Source organism: Elgaria multicarinata, chromosome 3, assembly GCF_023053635.1.
Source record: "Elgaria multicarinata webbii isolate HBS135686 ecotype San Diego chromosome 3, rElgMul1.1.pri, whole genome shotgun sequence".
In the NCBI taxonomy this organism is placed as follows: domain Eukaryota; kingdom Metazoa; phylum Chordata; class Lepidosauria; order Squamata; family Anguidae; genus Elgaria; species Elgaria multicarinata.
In genome coordinates, this window is record NC_086173.1 from 149,416,325 (window position 1) to 149,437,041 (window position 20,717).

The following is a 20,717-nucleotide window of genomic DNA, read 5'->3' on the forward strand; positions in this document are numbered from 1 at the left end:
TATCCTGAGTCAGACCACAGGTCCATCTACACCAATATTGTCAACATTCACTAGCGTTAGTTCTCCAGGGTTTGAGACAGGGGTTTTCCCAGCGCTACCTGGAGATGCTGGGAATTGAACCTGGGACCTTCTGCATCCAAAGCAGGTGCTCTGCTGGTGAGCCACAAACCTTCCCGACTGTGCATGCTGGACCTTTGCTCTCCCTAGCTTATAAAAGCAGCAGGGTGGGGTTGGGGGACAAACTGACTGGGAAAAGGAAGTGGTGAACACCTCTTTACAGCAGGTGAAATTACATCACACCTAAAAAAGCCTGCTGTCAAGGACTATTTTGCAATAATCCTTTGAAAAGGCTCTGCTGTGCCAGCCTTTGCATTGGTGCAAGGGAGATGCCGCTCTCTTCTGGATGGGGAATTTGTGATCTGTTTTGGCCACAGGCCTTTAGGAGTTAAATATAACATCCTTAAAGTTGCAATACCTTAAAATGTAATAAAAACCGGGGATGGATGAATCTGACACATTTGGTTTTTCTCAGTTTTTCATTTTTCCCCAATCTTAACTTTGGTACATCTCAGGTAAGATGGAAGCTTAAGTTTGATAACGTCTCATTTGGATTACTGCAATGCGTTATACGTGGGGCTGCCTTTGAAAACGGTCCGGAAGCTTCAGCTGGTACAAAACAGGGCAGCCCGTTTACTAACAGGGACTGGCCAACGAGACCACATTACGCCAGTCCTTTTCCAGCTTCATTGGCTGCCAGTCCAGGTCCGGGCCCGATTCAAAGTGCTGGTATTGACATTTAAAGCCCTAAACGGTTTGGGGCCAGGTTATCTGAAGGAACGCCTCCTCCCATATGTACCTGCCCGGACCTTAAGATCATCTACAGGGGCCCTTCCCCGTGAGCCCCTGCCAAAGGAAGTGAGGCAGGTGGCTACTAGGAGGAGGGCCTTCTCCGCTGTGGCACCCCGGTTGTGGAATGAGCTCCCCAGAGAGGTCCCCCTGGCGCCTACACTGTACTGCTTTCGTCGCCAGCTGAAGACCTTTTTATTCTCTCAGTATTTTAACACTTAATTTTAACTTAAATTTAAATTTTACTGTTCTAACCCTATACTTTAATCTTATATCAATTTTGTTGCATGGTTTTATCCTGGTTGTGCTTTTATACTGTATTTTGTAATTGTGCTTTTAACATGTTGGTTGTTTTATTATTGTTTTAACTTTTGTGAACTGCCCAGAGAGCTTTGGCTATTGGACGGTATAAAAATGTAATAAATAAATAAATAAATAAATTTTAAAAACAAGAATTTATATGCATTTTTGAGCACATTTCTCCTAATGCATGCATTTTCGAATGCAGTTTTGCCAAACGTACACATTTTTTCAAGTAATTTTACTAATAGAACACATTTGTGACAATTATTTTCACCAAAAGATGGGATATTGTGAGCACATTTTCCTAATATATGCACTTTTGTATGCAGTTTTTGGATTGCAGAATTCCATTGCAAAATTTGGAGAAGTACGAATTTTGAAGGATAGTTGCATTTTGGTTTGCACAGTGGTTCAAAACTGCAAAATTAGGTACCAAACCAATTTCTCCTTTGAATAAAACAGCAGTGATACTTCTCACTAGGACTGCACCTAAACAACTTTACTGCGCCCAAACAACTTTACAAATGCCTGAGCAAATAAAAATGTCTACAATCTCTACCTATAAAGCTGAAAGTATGTGTGTGGGTTTCGATGTCCATAGTGAGCTGTTTCCCAACCGTTTCCCAGGTGCGTATACTAGGTCTGTTTGCCTCCTGCTTCAATCACTTATCACTTCTTGTTGGTTCTTTGGGGCCCACTTAGGCTCTGGGGTCTTGGACTTCAGCCCCAAAGTTCAGCATTAGCTGCACCATTGTTGGTGGCGAAACTCTAGAAAATACCATAGCTCTTCACTGTGAAATTCCACTAGCCTTACTACATCCCTTTTAATTTTTCTCTTCCTATTTTTCCCCCCTTAGCAGAAGGGCCCTCCTAACTGAATTTCACTTCAGGAAAAATTTGAAGACAACTTGACTCACAGATGACTTACTCCAGGCCTTTGGAACTGTAATAATTCCATGGACACCTCATCCCAAAACACACATAACCTTGATGATCTAGCTAGCAGCTATGTCTTCCTCCCTCCCCCCCACCGCTCAAAGCAAGTACAGTAGTCCTGATCTGGATCAGGGCCCTGCCTTGAGGGGTGGGGGCCTTTAACCCAATTACCCCCCTGCAATGTGTATTGCCAAATGGTGAGCCAATTACTTTAACAGATCACTATTAGTATTTAGCAATATAAATTGCAGGCGCGACCCACCCGATCCAGATTGGAATTGCAGCAGGCAGAAGAGCGAAAGGCCCTTTAACGCCCCCTCCCAAAGTTAGGATTGGAGTCACTGCATGAAAAGAAAAAAGATGTAACTGCTAACTACATCTTTACAGTAATATGTGCTTTGGGTCCCAGGGGTATTGGAACAAGGGCAGGGCCTTGCTTACGTCCTGCCACATGAATCCAACCTGGGAACTGAATGGCCTTTTGCAGACTCCAAAATGGGGCCAATTAAAATGGAACCTCCCAAATCCTGAAGGTAGCTCCACACTCATTCAAGTTCCACCCATCACGAGATATGTACACACATGTAAAGATGCAGTTATGCAAGAGCCTTTGTCAATATTTTGCCTTAACAGGGCAGATGATAGGATTGACTCTAGCCCTGTGCAGTTGTCCAGCTGAGCATGGGTGGGCTAAAAGTGTGTAGCAGCCCGACCTGCCCCCAGTCTCCCTGGGCACATGGGCTCCTCGACAGACCTCTGTCCATTTGGCACTGAAAGTCTAAGAAAGGCTTTTTGTTGCATTTGACTGAGCAAGGTTAGAAGCCTCTGTGTGATTGGCAACCTTGCATTTACAATCAGTACCAGATGTCATCCTGCAGCATTCCAGATGGCATTGGACAACACCTCCCATCATTCCCGACCACTGGCCATGGTAGCTGGGGCTGATGGGAGTTGGAGTCAAACAACACTTGAAGTTCCCCATCACTGGTGTAGACAAGATGGAGGTTGATGGACCGATGCATTCTGTGGAAGGCAGCTTCCTAGGTTCATGGTCACAAACCTACATGTGAAGTACTACTTTAACAGTCATTGCTTCCTCCCCAAAGAATCCTGGGAACTGTAGTCCCTTCAGGGGACTCTCCATTAGAAATGTTTAGCCCCCATCCCACAAACAAACAAACAAACAAACAAACGCCCTCCTACAGTTCCCAGAGTATCCTGGAACCAGGCAATTAATATTAAACCAATTTTTAGTCCACAGTAAAAAGTTCAGCTGTTTTGACTGTTGCCACTGGATTTTGTGGTAGCATCTGATAGCTCAGCTAAATGCGTACACGCGCCCTCGAAGAACGTGCCACTTAATTCGGCTGTGGGTATCAACGGGATTAGAAGGTGACGCGCCAAGAGCTAGGAAGACGCCACGGCCTTTAGAAGCAATTGCTTCTGCTGTCTGGGCTTGTCTGCTTTGGTCGAACGGCAAGCCGCGAAAAGTGTTGCTTGCAGACAAATGATTACATTGCAACACGGTTTGCCTGCAAGGGAAAACTTCTTTCTTCATAACAATGCAATATGGGGAAGGAATAGGAAGAGAGGAATGGAGAAATGGTGGTGCGTCTGCCGTAGAGTAGTGACCGCTGAGTAAGTACTTCCAGAACCAAGGTGGGTCTGCCCTCGAGTACGGTAATTGCATCTGTGGGTAACTTCATTTCTCAAACAATTTCCTTTGATGGTACGCAGGAGGAACAGGCCATCCAATTACTACGTAAAGGAACGCTTTCGTTCAAGAGCCTAAGAAAAGTGCCATCGGATCAGACTCAACTAGGTCAGCATCCTGCTTCCCATGGTGTCCAACCAGCTGCCTCTAGGAAATCCACAAACTAGGGTGGCCCAGGTGTCTTACTTCACAGAGGACGGTCCTCTGTTTGAAAGCGTCCTCTTTCAAAAGGTTGTCCATGTGAAGGCCATTTAAAAGATAACCGTAAAAAGAGAGAGTAGGGCAGGGACCTTGAGGTGGCCCATCAATGCTTAGCACCTGGGCCAGACCTACACCAAGCAGGATATAACACTTTGAAAATGGTTTGACAACTGCACATGTAGTGTGTCCTGGGCCTAAACAGTAGTCACTACTGTTACAAACCGTTATAAAGCAGTAGTGTAGATCCTGCCCTGGACAATAGATTGAGTAGCCACACAGCTCACCTGGGCCATTTCTACACCTGCCTTCCCCCCCCCCACCCGGGATCATCCCTGTGCATCCAAATGACACAGGGGATCCTGGGAGCAGGCAGGGACGATCCCTCCATTTGCTTGGGATAATCCTTAGGTGTAGAAAGGGCCCTGGTCACTGCCTTTGCCACTATGGTGAGCTGAATTGTATTTCTATTTCTATTATCGTCATTATGGGCAGGCCGGCCCTACCATTAGTCATAGTGAGGCAGCTGCCACAGGAGGCAGATGCTGAGGGATATGGAGCAGTGGCATGGTGTTAATGGACAGAGCTCTGTGTGCCACACAGTCTGGTGGGCCTCAGAGGTTCGCCTGCTGCCCTCAGGTGTGGTGGAGAATGCTGACCCATCTCCAGTATTGAAGTAAGATTCAATCGCCCATCTGGTTGGCTTCTGAATGTGGAATGGGAAGAGGCGTCATCTCATCCCTTGCCTCAGGCAGCAAAATGTCTTGGGCTGGCCCTGATAATGGGTTGAATTCAGATTTACAATGGATCAACTTCTGCTGGCAGAAGTGGACTTCCCTGTCCCCTCTTTCCCAAGGCAGCCCTTCCTGCCCCCTGAAAATTCTTCACAAAGAGACAGGAGGTCCTATTGAATGGGGTGGGTTGTAGGGTGTTTGAGGAGGGGGTTGGACTCGATGGCCTTGTAGGCCCCTTCCAACTCTGCTATTCTATGATTCTATGAGGGAGAGCCCCCAAAATCAGCCAGAGGAGTTTCCGTGAGTGGAATCTTTCCTCATAGAGTCATAGAATAGTAGAGTTGGAAGGGGCCTATAAGGCCATTGAGTCCAAACCCATGCTCATTGCAGGAATCCACCCTAAAGCATCCCTGACAGATGGTTGTCCAGCTGCCTCTTGAATGCCTCTAGTGTGGGAGAGGCCACAACCTCCCTAGGTAACTGGTTCCATTGTCGTACTGCTCTAACAGTCAGGAAGTTTTTCCTGATGTCCAGCTGGAATCTGTCTTCTTGTAACTTGGGCCCATTATTCCGTGTCCTGCACTCTGGGATGATTGAGAAGAGATCCTGGCCCTCCTCTGTGTGACAACCTTTTAAGTATTTGAAAAGTGCTATCATGTCTCCCCTCAATCTTCTCTTCTCCAGGCTAAACATGCCCAGTTCTTTCAGTTTCTCCTCATAGGGCTTTGTTTCCAGACCCCTGGTCAACCTCGTTGCCCTCCTCTGAATATGCTCCAGCTTGTCCTCTCGCAAGAGGTCCCTTCCTCTCATGGAAGGAAGATCCTGGATCCAACATCAGATCTAAATTTGCAGCTATATACACACACACAAAAAGTTTGCATATGTGCCTTTTATGCAGATCTGTCCCCTCTTTTGTCCCCTTTTTTGGTGTTGTTTAAGGGTGGACTCTGCCACAAATAGGGGAATATTGCCTCCCAACATGGGGCTTCCACATAGTCATCATGGCTAATAGCCCTATTCATCATCAATGTGCCTAATTCCCTTTAAAGGCCTCTAATCAGCAGTCCCTGTCCCATCCTGCTGGTTTTTGTGGCTTCTCGCTATATATTAGATCAGCACCAAAGAATTCACACAGAGCATTTCTAGTAGCCTCGAAAACCCACACACTAATTAAGCAAGATTTTAATGTTCTCCTGTTTTTGGTCTTTTAGTTTAACTCCACAGCGTTGCTGATAGTTGCAGTATTATGATGCATGTTGGTGTTTTCCTGTGTTTTACCACCTTGAAGGCACCCACAGTAAGTTACAATATTGCAACCATCAGCAACGCTATGGAGTTAAAATAATCTGTTGGATTACAACTCCCAACATCCACATGTGTTAGACTACAACTCCCAGCATCACACAGCCAGCCTGGGGGGCTGGGAAAGGTTACTCTTTTAATTAGGACTGTGCTTTGCCTCAGTCCTGAAGCCCAAATCTGAGTCGATTGGACCACCTCTGCCTGAAGCAGCCAAACAGCTTCAGGCTGATTCAACCCAATGGCCAGCTGCTGCCCCATGCCTGCTTGCCTACCTGTGGGACTTATCTGAGCTCCTGTGTGTGTTGGTGAGCCACCCGGCCTTCTCTCTGGGCTGCTGTAGATTTAGTATTGTATTGTATTCAGCCTCGTGTGGTGCAGAGCGGTAAAGCAGCAGTTTCTGCAGCTGAAACTCTCCCCACGGCCTGAGTTCAATCCCAGTGGAAGCTGGTTTCAGGCAGCCGGCTTGGGTCGACTCAGCCTGCCATCCTCCCGAGGTCGGTAAAATGAGTACCCAGTTAGCTGGGGGAAAGGGAATAACGGCCGGGGAAGGCAATGGCAAACCACCCCGCCAAGAAAACGTCAGCGAAAGCTGGCGTCCCTCCAAGAGTCAGTAATGACTCTGCCTGCACGAGAGGTTCCTTTCCTTTTTCCTGTATTGTAAACCAGTTACCTAGGGAGGTTGTGGGCTCTCCCACACTAGAGGCCTTCAAGAGGCAGCTGGACAAGCATCTGCTGGTGATGCTTTAGGGTGGATTCCTGCATTGAGCAGGGGGTTGGACTCGATGGCCTTGTAGGCCCCTTCCAACTCTGCTATTCTATGATTCTATGAACTACAGCAGTTGGAAATGGTCAGTACACAGAGGCTCAGGTAAGTCCCCTCCCCTTCAGCTCCAAGCCACTGCCCTCCACCTGTGGGAATTACCTGAGGCCTCTGCATGAGGTGAGCCACCTGGCCTTCTTTCTCAGCTACCACAGATTTAGTGCTGTAAATATAGTAGCTGTAGATGTAGGACTCATTTACACCAAGCAGATATTCCACTATGAAAGTGGTATGAAAGCGTTGTATAAAAGGCAGGAGCCACACTACTGCTTTATAGAGCTGTATTGAAGTGCACTAACAACTGATGGGGCCCATGACACATACCATATACTGCTTTCATACCATTTTTATAGTTTTATATCCTGCTTGGTGTAGATGTGTCAATTTTCAGTTTGGCATTTTTTCTTTTGGCCAACATGCTTATCCCAGGAAGTCTTCAAGCCCAGGGTGCAGAGGAGGGAAGAGGCAGAGCAAGAATGGAGCACAGCAACAGTGGCACTCCTAGCTAGGGCTGAACTTGGGGGCCAACATCAAGCCCCCTTCATGACCAGCAGTTGATGAGGGTATCAGGATAACAGATGCAAACAGCTGTCAGTGCACTTCAGTACCACTCTAAAGCTAGGGTGACCATATGAAAAGGAGGACGGGACTCCTGTATCTTTAACAGTTGCATAGAAAAGGGAATTTCTGCAGGTGTCATTTGTATATATGGAGAACCTGGGGAAATTCCCTCTTCATCACCACAGTTAAAGCTGCAGGTGCCCTGCCCTCTTTTAAATCTGGTCACTCTAGTACAGCTCCTGCACTTTAACTGTTGTGATGAAGAGGGAATTTCACCAGGTTCTCCATATAAACAAATGACACCTGCTGAAATTCCCTTTTCTATGCAACTGTTAAAGATACAGGAGCCCCGTCCTCCTTTTCATATGGTCACCCTACTAAAGCAGTAGTGTAGATCCTGCAGTGCACTTCAATGCTGCTATAAAGCAGTGGTGTGGCTCCTGCCTTTTATATACCGCTTTCATACTGCTTCCATAGTGGAATATCCAGCTTGGTGTAGATGAGCCCTTAGTGTTGTAAACTATGGCCAATTCCAGTTGCCATAGCTTACAACACTAAATCTATGGCTGCCCAGAGAGGAGGCTGGGTGACTCACCGGCATGTGGAGGCCTCGGTAAGTCCTGTGGGTCGGCAGGTGGGTGAGTGGGGGTGGGTGGTTAGTGGCTGGGAGCGGTGGGGAGTGTCCAACAGAGTCCTGGGCAGCATCTACACTACTGCTTTAAAACGTTTTATAACAGTAGTGACAACTGTTGGGGCCCAGGACACATTCCATGCAGTTTTCAAACTGTTTTCAAAGTATCATACCCTGCTTAGAGTAGATCTGACCCTGGTCAGCCTCATGCCTGGCTTTCATGAGGCAGCCCGGGACCGAGGTGTCGCTAGTCGAATCGGGGCTGATTTGGAACCTACAGATTGGGGGATGTGTGTGTGCACAGACCTAGTTTTAATGGTTCGCTAGATGTTTCTGTCTTTCTGCATTTTATACTGTTTGAGTACACATTGGTAGAGAACAGGGGTGGGAAACATTTTACAGACCTAAGGCTGAATTGTGATTTGGGTGTGTTGCATTCTGAGCTGAAGGCAAAGGGTTTGTGTGTGTGTGTGCCAAAATCAAAAGCGGTGGGCCCCAAAATACCAGTGTATTATATCATAATGCTCTTTACTGCCAGTAACTAAGGCTATGGCTAGACCTAGCAATCTAGCGTGGCAGAGGGGGAAGGATCTCACAATTTTATAATCGCAAGATCTCCCCCTCTATCTACATGTGGCCTGTGACGTCCTGGGAGGAGGAGGACGTCACAGCCACCATTTTGTTTTGTTTTATTAAAGGGGAAGGAGCTCTGGAGCAGTTGAGGGGAAAAGTTTTTGTTTTTTTACAATCCCCCCTCCCGCTCCCCCCTCCCACCCCCGATGGGCACAGAGCTCCTGAGGAGCTCTGTGCCCCATGCATGGTTCCTGGCTCCTTGCAGTTACTCACGAGGAGCTGGGACGAAACCGCGACGCCCAGCCACACATCTCGGGATAATCCCAAAACCGCAGGAAAAAGTGGGATTAAAGGCTATGTTGATATCCCAGGGCAAGGGCGGAATCATCCCTCTCTGCTCCTAGGATCCCCTATACATCATGTAGACACACAGGGATGATCCTGGGGCGATTCCCGGGATATCGGCAGGTCTAGCCATGGCCAATGCCTCAGGAAAGGCATTTCATAGTTTTAGAACCAGTGTGTATGTGAGAGAACTACCCCACTTTGTTCTGCAGAGTGCAATTGAATCCACTCGCCCTGTGCTTTGCTTCACAGCTTCACAGACACACGTTGTTTGAATAAGCAAGCAATCCCCCGCAAGGGTGTGCATAAAAAGGGACATGCAAATAAGACGCCAGAAGCTCAAGCACGCCCTTGTGGGAAGAGAGGCGACCGGAGGTGCGCTTGCTGCAAAAAAAGCCAATGAGTGAAGTTTGTCCTCCCAGTGCAAAACAAGACAGAGGTTTCTTATGGAGCCAGGGTGAAAAGTGGCCAGAGGTTTGCAAGAGCAAATTTTGGAAAACAGGAACGAGGCGGATGCCTGGGCTGGAAAAAATAACTCCGCTCCAAGCCACATCCCTTCATGGAAAACAGAACCTTCTCAAGGCCTCACAGAATGTGTGTTCCCTGAACGCTGGAACGCCATGCTGTGTTTGTGTGTTTCTTTGAAGTGGGCGCTGGCGGTAGCGTCGTTAGGGAGGATTCCTGGGCTGGGTCTACTTTTCCTGATTCAGACTACAGGAGAAATAACAGGTCGGTTGGGATGGCCGGGTGTCCTATTATACAGGCCCTTAATTGAAGGACTGTCCTGCCCAGGTCTGGTTTAACGGAGGGAGAGAAATGGCCTTTAAGTTTCTCATGCACAGTTAGACACCTAAGCAGCTGACTGAGCAGGCACGCCCTGAAGTAATGCATTTCTGTTTCAAGTACAGCCGTGATTTCCAAACACGCTGCAGAAGGAGTTATAATTATTTCCAAATTATGTCCACATACATGTGACTTAGCATATGCAAATGTCGTGGAGATCTGTGCCCTCTCTTTTTTTGGCGATGCGTTTTGGTGCAGTATGTGCTTCCAGGGCTGGGGTGGGGGTGGGGTAGGGCTTTTCTGCTTCGAATTGTGAAGCACAGAGTGTGGGTAGGTGTGGATTTGGAGCAGCAATAGGGACGCTGGAGAAATCTGGAACAGATTCAAATCTGGCTTTTCACTGGGGGGGCGCTGATGGGCTAATGGAGATTTGGGGTGGAGTTGCACAAATTAGTGCTAATGGGAAGTAACATAAAATTCTGCTAAGAAAAAAAATCTGGTTCCGTCCATGAGCGGATGACAGTATGGCCCCGTTCAGACAACACACTAAACCATGCTGCTTAACCACAAAATGGTTTATGGAATGCATTAAGGTTAATTCGTTCCATTAACCATTTTATGGTTAAGCAACATGGTTTAGCACGTTGTCTGAATGGGGCCGATGACAGATGGCTGGCAATCCATGAACCACACAGGCCTTAGCTAGACCTACCTGATAATCCAGGATGGAGGAGGGAAGATCTTGCGTTGCGATTAATGCAAGATCCCTCTTCCGTTTACACGTGAGGCGCGACGACCTCAGGAAGAGATCCTGAGGCCCACCATTTTTTTATTTTTTAAGAAGACGGAGTGCACGAACGCTTGTGCGCTGAAAGGAAGGGTTTCTTTTAAAATTTAAGTTAGTTTCCCTGCTCCCCCCACCCTAAACCTGATGGCCGCAGCACTCCTGAAGAGCACTGTGCCCTGTGCGCGGCTCCCGGCTCTGTGCGAGTAATCATGCGGAGCCGGGTCAAACCACAGCAACGGGCCAGATGTTCTGCGGTCTCGGGCTCAGCCCAAGACTTCAGAAAAAGTGGGCCCAAAGGGGAGGGCTCTATCCCAGGGCAAGGGAGGGATGATCCCTCCCTGATCCCGGGATCCCCTGTGTGTCATGTGGACGCACAGGGACGATCCCGGGGTTGGCCCCATGATAAGGCCTGGTCTAGCTAAGGCCACAGATGGAATGGATTTCCTAAAATCCATACCTCCCTAAACAGCGATAGTTAAAGAACCCCCCCACCTCCCACCTGCTCATGGCACACCACTTCCTTGCCTTTACCACCACCACCAGCGCAGTGATAGTGAAGCAGGAATAGCACCTGAATTTTCTACCACTGAAACAAGGAGGTATCCAGGGTGGTCCTCCTCCTCCTCCATTTGTGGATCGCTATTTCTGCCTGTAGGAGGGAGCATCTTCACCGTTTGACAGTTCCTTGATGGCTCTCCCCAGGACTTTAGGATTGTTCCCTAAATATGTTCATTTAAAAAAAACCACATCACACCTTTTTGTTTTGATGGTATTGTACACTACTGACACCACCCAGTAGTGTACCACTCAGTACACTACTGACACCACCAGTGTGTGTGTGCAAAATGACAAAAACACAGTTATAAAAAGTATCACTTAAAAGCATCAACAATGCCCCATTCAAATCTGGCAGGCCAAAGGATGCACGTCAGCCACCCAAACAAATAAAAGAAGTAATCCACAGTGTACAGTAATTTCCTCTCTCTGCTGTTGGTTAGACAGGAACAGAAGACCATCTGTGAGCTGGTGTGGCCATTTGTGTACAGATGTTTGTGTGCGTGTGTCTACCCCCTCCCCCATTTCTTGTACGTAGCTAGCTGTTAGAGATCCCACTAATAATAGCAGTAATCAGGGAAATTTCCAACCCACCAGACCCAAAAATTCAGTTGAAAACATGTCATTAAACATCTGTGCCATTTTAAAGTTTCCTCCACTCCACTCACTTCCATTACCTCTACAACCCTCTTGATATGGGTGGTTTCATTTCCTGCTTGATTTTGATCATGTGTATTTATAACAATTGTGTGACAGGCATACATTCAACTGGTGTAGCTCTCTCACTCTCTGCATTTCCATAAGGGAGAATGCTTCAGATGTTGAATGCATGAACACTGTTCATCTGTTAAAGGAGAAGAGCCTCTGATGGTAAATATATAAAAAAGGTAGAATGCATGAAAGAAAGAAAAAGAAAAGTGCAGAAATCTTCCCCTTTCTTGCTTGCTTTGTTTACCACTTTATTTGTTGAAATGTTCTGAAGAATTTTGAGACCTTTGAGTTGTCCTAATAAAAGTTGTCCTAAGCAAAATGTCAGAATCCTTATCAACATTAATTGAGTTGTCCTAAGAAAAATGAAAAAAGAAGAATGCCAGAATCCATATTAACGTAATGTGGATTCTGGCATTTTCAGTTTGGCATTTTTTCTTTTGGCCAACATGCTTATCCCAGGAAGTCTTCAAGCCCAGGGTGCAGAGGAGGGAAGAGGCAGAGCAAGAATGGAGCACAGCAACAGTGGCACTCCTAGCTAGGCCTGAACTTGGGGGCCAACATCAAGCCCCTTTCATGACCAGCAGTTGATGAGGGCATCAGGATAACAGATGCAAGCTCCATTTTATCCCTGTAGTCATGTCGGTAGTGTGATTTGAGTGAGCTGAAAATGCAAAAGTGTGCATGCTCCGGGTTTATTTGTTTTTAAATATTAGGGTTGGCAAATATTCTAACACAAGGGATGTCGAAGCACTTGTAAAGCATAGAATGATATGCTGGGGAAGGAAACATTAGTTTTCCGATTCATAACTGAAGTTATACACAAGGCCCATATAAAGCTCCTCTCCCCATCCAGCATAAGACCCTTAAGTCCAGTGCCTAAAATTACCCAGCAGCACCACTATCAACACATGCTCAGTGCATATTTTGGCTTAACAACCCAAAATATGTCACACCTCTCTCTTTCATATATGCCCTGTCTTATATAGGTGCTATTTGTGGCCAGGCTTCATGGCCAGGAGCCCAGTATGAAATAAGATACTGGATTTCATGCAAGTTTAACTGTCATTGTTAATCCTGGGCATTGCAGTTTGGGAAGAGTGGAGAGAAGAGTGATCCCTCGGCTGCCGCCTGTCACAACAGGACTACTGTTCCCAGGGTTTCTTTAGGAGAACGCATAGCTATTTAACACTGCCATTTAAGAACATAAGAAGAGCCCTGCTGGATCAGACCAACAGCGCTCTGTTCACACAGTAGCCAACTAGCTGTTGACCAGGGACCCACAAGCAGGACACGGGGGCAACAGGACCCTCCCACCCATGTTCCCTAGCAACTGTGTATATAGGTGTGCTGCCTATCTACACCAGCTGCTGGGGAACATGGGCGGGGAGATGCATTTGCAGTGTTATGGTTGTTACCTTGTTGTTCATGTGATCATTTCTGATGAAGGCCCACTTTTCACCTTTTACTTCTATTCAGGCATGGATTTTGGGGGTTGGGGGAGGAGAAGGGGAGTTGGCCAAGATGCCTTAAGTGGTCCTCATCCCACTTCGGTCCCCTTTGCACATTCACTTGCCTTCTCCCTCTGGGAAAGCACAAGGCAAGCGTAGGAAGCTGCTGGCTCGGTGCTCCCTCCATTATAAATGGCAGTAAGCCTATATACCCCAGTTGCTGAGGAACGTGGGTGGGAAGGTGCTGTTGCACCATGTCCTGCTTGTGGGTCCCTGGTTGACAGCTGGTTGGCCACTGTGTGAAAAGAATGCTGGGCTATATGGATCCTTGGTCTGATCCAGCAGGGCTCTTCTGATGTTCTTACGTTCAGCTCCTTAGAATTCCACCACCACCACCATCAATCTCTCCCAAGCACCTTCAAGAATGGCATCATCTTGTCAAGTTCAGCAAGGGCAGGTGAAAAGGCAGTGACAGCAAGGAGCAAGAGCAGCAGGTCCAGGGGGTTCCAGCCGTTGACAATGGTCCCCCTGAAGGGTTGTGGGCCTTGGCCAATGCCCAGTGATGCCTACCCTTGACCCTGTGTCCACCATAGGGGTGAGAAAACACTTGAAAAATGTTTCATGTTGAATAGCAGGGCATGGCAGTGTAGAAGAGGGAAGATTTTAACAAGGGAATTCACAGAGTAAAAGAACTCCACTCAGGGATGAGAGGGAAGGAGTGGAGGGTGGGTGAGTTCCTGGCAGCTGAGTCATCGTAGCTCAAAGATGCTGACTTGCCAGAGTTGATGGAAGGGAAAATAACCAGAACATTTCAGCTAGCTTTGGGGCGGGGGGGTGGGAGAGTGATTTTCAGGTTTTCAGTGGTACCAACATCCAATCAACCACCAGTCCCTGGTTCAGCCCCTCGTGATCCAGGGACGCAAGGCAGAAAACTGGTTAAAACATGTTTGGTTTGGGCTGTAAAGAAAAAGCAGAAGCAAGGATTGCATTTTTGGGGGTGGGTGGGGAGGGAAACTCCACAAGTCCTGAAACCATTTGTCAAGGTGCTTGTGTCCATGTAGGAGATTTACAGGCACATGGTTGGAATTCCTGCCCTAAGGGTGGGGATGGAAGATGACTCAGGAAGAGTCAGTGGAGGCTGGTGGTTCCAGTATCACGGGCTGTCGAATCCGCTCTGAGTTTCAGCCAGAACCAGTCAGAACTCTAAAGGAGCCACCCAAGGCACCTTGGATTGCTCCTTGAGAGTTCTAACTGGAACTCAGAGAGGATCCACCGCCCCATGACGCTGGAACCACCAGCCGCCACTGGAAGGAGTAGGGTTGACCGCACAAAGAAAGTGAGGAGGAGACATTTTGGAGCAAGGTTCCAGATGAGGGAAAGGATTTTTTAAAAAAATCTCTGGACCATTAGATTTCTAATGTCCCAACCTTAAGGAAACCTTCCAGGATGTAATTGTCTGCCGGGGAACTCCTGGGCGTTGGCTGCAGAGTTCCTAAGCACTGCAAAAGACACTGGGGCTGAGTTCTTCTAAGGTGTGGCAGCATCTGTTTACACAATTCCTGAGCAGGCATTCCTAGCTCCTGCCCCTCATAAACCCTCCCCTGTGGACACATATTGCAGGGGAAAAGTTGGTCATGGGAGGAAAACTAGCTGCCCTTATTTGATCTTCTCATGGAGGAAATTGTGGTAAGTTTTCAAGGAATTCAAAGGTTCAGAGGAACAGTTCGAAAACTCTTGGTCTGGAGTAGACCACAGTGGGGGAGTATGTACTCCTCCAGATGCTGTTGTACTACAACTCCCATCACCCCTGACCATCAGCTGTGCTGGCCGTGGCTGATGGGAGTTGGAGTCTTAAGAAACATTTGGAAAGGAGCACACTCCTCACTCATGGTCTGGGTTCAATAAAGCCCTCATTCCAGGAGTGCAGAACCTGATCTGGCCTGGCTGAAATCCCAATCCAACCCTCTGGGGTTCCGCCGAGGGCCACACCACTTTCCCCTGACCGCCCCCCCCCCAATCATTTGGTGGTTTCCCAGCTTTTTCCATCTCACATTCATAGATGAATTTGGTTTAAAAAGTGAGCCTTCGATCTTCAGATTAATAAACTCACAAGTCCTAGCTTTCTTCCTTGTTTTCAAACTGACTAGACATTGTTCCCCTTTGAAAAAACGATAAGATGATTCCTATTTTTCAACTTAGGGTGTTTTTTCAGCTGTGGTTTCTTCTATGGGCAGGACCCATAGAGTCGTCATATCATGAAGCGGCTCCACCCAGCAGACAGGAATAACAGTGGACTCAGGGTTGTTGATCACACTGAGAGACAACATCAAACTCCAGTCTACATACGTGTAGCAGAATGAGGTGGAGTGAGATCATAGAGTTCTGAGTTCCATATTTTGGAAACCGAAAAGGAGGACAACATGGTCGGCCTCCAAGGGGGCGTGTCCAGCACCAAGGGGGCGTGCCCACCCAAACATAGCCTTGGTCACATGTCTGATTTTACAGCACACATTTAAGACAAATCTGTTCTACATAACATCTTAACGTTAAAATCACTGGAATAAAGAACAAGTGAGACATTCAATGTATCAAACTAACTTCACTCATTCCTACTTTTGTAGCTTTTACTGTACTTTGAAGCTTTTGCTATACTCTGCGGGATACACTCTCCCCTTCCCTCAAATATCTTTTCTGACTGTATCATCACTCGTTGCAAGCTGCTGCTGTTGTTACAGGGTTTGCTACTGGCCGGCTGGATGGCTGGCTTTTTTATTTTTAAATTTCATTTTTTTAAAAAAAACTTGTGTATGATTGTCACAAGTTTCTCTACTATAACATTAGGGTGGGTGTTGTGGCAGTGAACACTACTTTGCCCATTCACACTTCTCACTTATAGACATTAGCTTCTCAAGGCTTGTGTGTTGGAACCACTTCGCACATCCAGACTTTGAACTCCTGTCTACTTCCTGCACAAACACTTGACTCTGAGACCCCCTTCCTAATGCCCTGCGTTGCATGCCAGCACCATGGGGCTAAGTTGCAATAGGTGTCTCTGGGCTGTCTGTGCAGCCTCTGTTGTCTTTCACGCTAAGTCATTGCAGACAAACTAAAGCCTCCAGCCTCAAACAATCTCTCTCTCTCTGCCAAAGTCTCCCAATAGTCCAGCTAGGCTGCACACTTGTGGCTTGGGCTATTGCTTATTGCAGGTTATTGCTTGGTCATGTCTGGTGACTTTTACATCATCATCATCATTATCATCATCATCATAATATTCCGCCTTTTGCCCAATACTTTAAAAACCTCTGCCACCAGCTGCCTCCACCTCCTCTCCTCCTGCACAACTTTGATGCACTCTTAAAACACTCTGCGTGGCAAGCCAGCCTCAGGGCCAAGCTACAGGTGCATCTGGGTTGCCTTCAGCCTCTCTCTACCTTATGCCAGCCAGCCAACATCTCCAGCCTCAAATAATCCCCCACCCCCTCTCACTCTGCCAAAGTCTCCCAACAGTCCAGCCAGGCTGTGCACTTGTACCCTGTGGCTGGGGGTAGGGCGACAGCTTATAGCTTGGTCGCATCCAGTGACTCTTGTTTTAAGAAAAACTCCACTGCCAGCCGCCTCTGCCTGCACCAACACTGGACTCTGAGACACTCTTAAAAAGGCTCTGTGTGGTACAGCAGTCTCTCAGGGCTCAGCTACAACCATCTCTGAGTTGTGTCTTCAGTCTAACTCTGTCTCTAAGAGATATGCCAGCCAGCCAAAGCTGCAAATCTATCTATTTTTCTCTGATATGCACTTCAAATGTTCTGCATTGCATCCCAGATGTGCAGACAAAGCCTAACTCACAAGTGTACAAAGTGAAGTGGAAGGAAGTGGTAGCGAAGCGAAGCAATGATATGCCAGGTTCCAACATTTGCAGCAACAGGGCATCTGCAAAGAAGAGAGCCTCTCTCTCGACTAGCTCCTCACTGTTGGTTGTGAGAGTTTTTCTCTAAAGATGACCCTTCATCGCCCATGATGTGGAACTTTGAGAAAAAGGCCTCTGGCCCATTCTGTTTTGCCCTGTGGGCTGCTTTGACTGACCTCTCTTTTCCCACATTTTGATTTGTGGACGCCTTGCCTCTGCTGAGCTCCAGGTACCCGACTGCCCACCAAATCTGCAACAGGAAAGGTGCCCTGCTTGCCCAGGACTTCTTACCTAAAGACTGGAGATCCCCTTGATGCCAAGGGCTGAAACTGCTCAGTTTGCAAGACCCCAAAGAGGAGGTTTAACAACCTGAGTTTGAAGTATATGGCTCCAGTGGTTTTTAAAAACAATAATTTTAAAACTTTGAACTTTAAAAAAAAATGTAAAAAATAAATGGATGAACAGATCTGATTCAAACTTGGCAGAGCAATCATGGTGCCAAGTTTCAGCTCTTTATCTTTTAAAATAGCATTTTTTTTTAAAAAAAATATTTTTAAAACCTCAATTTTTAAAAAAAATCTAAAAATCAATGGATGAACAGATCTGTTTCACATTTGGTATGGCTAAAGCCCTACCTAGAAGCTATCATGGTGCCAAGTTTCATCTCTTTATCTTTAAAAATGATAGTTTTAAAAATAATAAATTTAAAACCTCAAATTTTTAAAAAATCCCTAAAAATCAGTGGATGAACGGATCTGTTTTAAATTTGGGACAAGTAAAGCCCTACCTAAGAGCTACCATTATACCAAGTTTCATGACTTTATCTTTAAATATGATGGCATTATAAGCATTTTTGTTCATTCCCATTAAAGTAGAGCTGCCCTTTGGCTGGGGAAGATGGGAAAAAATCCGGATTTTTCTTCAAATTTTGTAATTTCCCCTTTCCCGGATTTGTCACCAAAAATCCTGACAAATCCGGGTTTTCCCTGTCATAAGGTCACCCTAGTTCTGAGGGAGTAGAATGGCCTTGTGGAGGCTGGTGGCTCCAATGTCAGTGGGGCTGAATCCACCCTGGGTTTCAGTCAGAACCAGTCAGAACTCTAAATGAACTCTCCAAGGTGTCGAATAGCTCTGTCAGAGTTCTGACTGGTTCTGACTGAAACTCGGAGAGGATTCACTACTCTGATGACATCGGAGCCACCACCCTCCACTGGAACAGCCTGTACCACTTCATTTTACCAATGGAGGGGGGAAATGAGATTCTTGAATGGCAGGAGAGAAGCAGGGCTAGGGCCTTTATCAATGATACACTAGGCTTGGTTTTTGTTTTTGTTTATTTCCAGGGAGTATTCAAAAATGGTATCGCCCACCTATTGTGTGATGTAATACAATATTTTTGTAGTGTGATATATATAGCCAACCATGGGGAGCAAGCAACAGGAAGCTTCTGCCCCCACCAATTCTTTTCCACCCAGCTGATTCCGTTGTGCAAGTGGTGGGTCCTGCTGACTGCGTTACGCAAGCAAGACCCACTGCTTCCACAAGGGAGATTTAGCGCTTCCTGGGGAAAACCCTGAAATGAGCCAAGATGCTCATAGAATCATAGAATAGCAGAGTTGGAAGGGGCCTACAAGGCCATCATGTCCAACCCCCTGCTCAATGCAGGAATCCACCCTAAAGCATCCCTGACAGATGCTTGTCCAGCTGCCTCTTGAAGGCCTCTAGTGTGGGAGAGCCCACAACCTCCCTAGGTAACTGATTCCATTGTCGTACTGCTCTAACAGTCAGGAAGTTTTTCCTGATGTCCAGCCATCCTTCGTGTCTGGAAGGAGGCAGATTTGGTCATCTTTAAGATGTCACAGGACTCTTTGTCATAAGATAATTTAAAGCAAAAACAACACCATACAAAAACACCTCATTTGTATGAGCTCCACAGAAATCCAAGGTAGTTGATCACAGAATCATAGAGTGAGAGGCAACCCTGATCTCCCGAGGCAATTTGTTCTACTGCCAAGCAGCCCTCGCTACGAGAAAGTTTAGAACATCAGAAGAGCCCTGCTGGATCAGACCAAGGGTCCATCTAGTACAATCCACTCTACCACCTCAGGATTCCACCATATGCAGCTACATGCATTAGACCTGAGGTGCTTCCAGACAGAGGACTCCTAGTGATAATAATCCAAAGCACTTTATTTATTTATTTATTTATTTATTTATTTATTTATTTTATTTCATTTATATACCGACCCATAGCTGAAGCTCTTTGGGCGGTTTACAAAACTCATGGAGCTATTCTGTCTTTTCTTCCTTAACTTCATGCAGAACTCATTTAAAAATTACTACCGCAAGCCTTTTCCCAATGTATCCTGGGGAGGTAAAACATCCCATGAAGAACTGTGTGTTTGTGTGTCAGAATTGGCAGGAGAAATGCCTGAAGGAAATGGGAGAAATACACCTTTACTGCTAGTAGTTGGACCATGAGAATCAGTTCTTTTGCTTCCCCTCCTTCTGCCTCTGTATGCATAGCACATCTCCAAGAAATGGGGCAGGGGAAGGCTAAATATATGTAGAAGCATAAAGGGAAGGGGGGAAATGTGGGTCCTTTTTAAAAAAAGAACAAGGCCGTCTGTTTTGCCAACTGTGGCCTGATCTACACCAAGCAGGGATATGTCACTTTGAAAATGGCTTGAAAACTGTATCTGGAGTGTGTCCTGGGCCCCAACAGTGGTCACTATTGTTATAAACCGTTTTAAAGCAGTAGTGAAGATCCTGCCTGTGAAGCTCGTGACTCATGAACTGGCAACTGGTTCCGCTGATAGTTGTCACAGCAAACTATGAGCAAGTGTGTGTATGTGTGTGTGTGTGTGTGTGTGTGTGTGTGTAATTCAAAATATAGCTCAAATGATCTAGCAGCCAAACTTTGTTACATAAGGCTCAAGTGACTGGATGTTCTGTAGTTGAGGGACACGCAAAGGGAAGAGGAGTCGTAAGAATGTAAGAAGAGCCAAGGGCCAATCTAGTCCAGCATTCTCTTTACACCATGGCCAACCAGCTGGGCATAGGAAACGCTCAAGCATGACATGAGTGTAACAACACCTTCCCGCCCATGTTCGCTAGCAACTGGTGTACATAATCATGGTGCCTCTGATACTTGAGATTAGGATGACGATACGGAAAGGAGGACAGAGCTCTTGTATCTTTCACAGTTATATTGAAAGGGGAATTTCAGCCCGTGCTATTTGTAAGCATGCAGCACCTGGTAAAATTCCCTCTTCATTGCAACAGTTAAAGCTGCAGGAGCCATACTAGAGTGACCAGATACATGGCTGAAATTCCCCTTTCAATACAACTCCTAAAGATACAGGAGCCTTGTCCTCCTTTTCAGATGGTCACTCTACTGGACATAGCGTATAGCCCTCAGGACTAGTAGCCATTGATAGCTTCATCCTCCAGGAATTTGTCCAATCCTCATTGAGAGGCATCCAAAGTAGAGGCCATCACTATATCTTGTGGAAGTGAATTCCAGAGTTGAACTACGCGTCGTGTGAAGAAATCAAGCTAGCTGC

The 20,717-nt window shown here is 46.6% G+C and overlaps 1 protein-coding gene across 1 annotated transcript in view; it reads right to left on the reverse strand.

Annotated features, from left to right (window-relative positions):
* LOC134396029 (sperm acrosome membrane-associated protein 4-like) overlaps positions 1-20,717 on the reverse strand; it is a 28,210-nt gene that overhangs the window by 3,268 nt on the left and 4,225 nt on the right. The window lies entirely within an intron of this gene.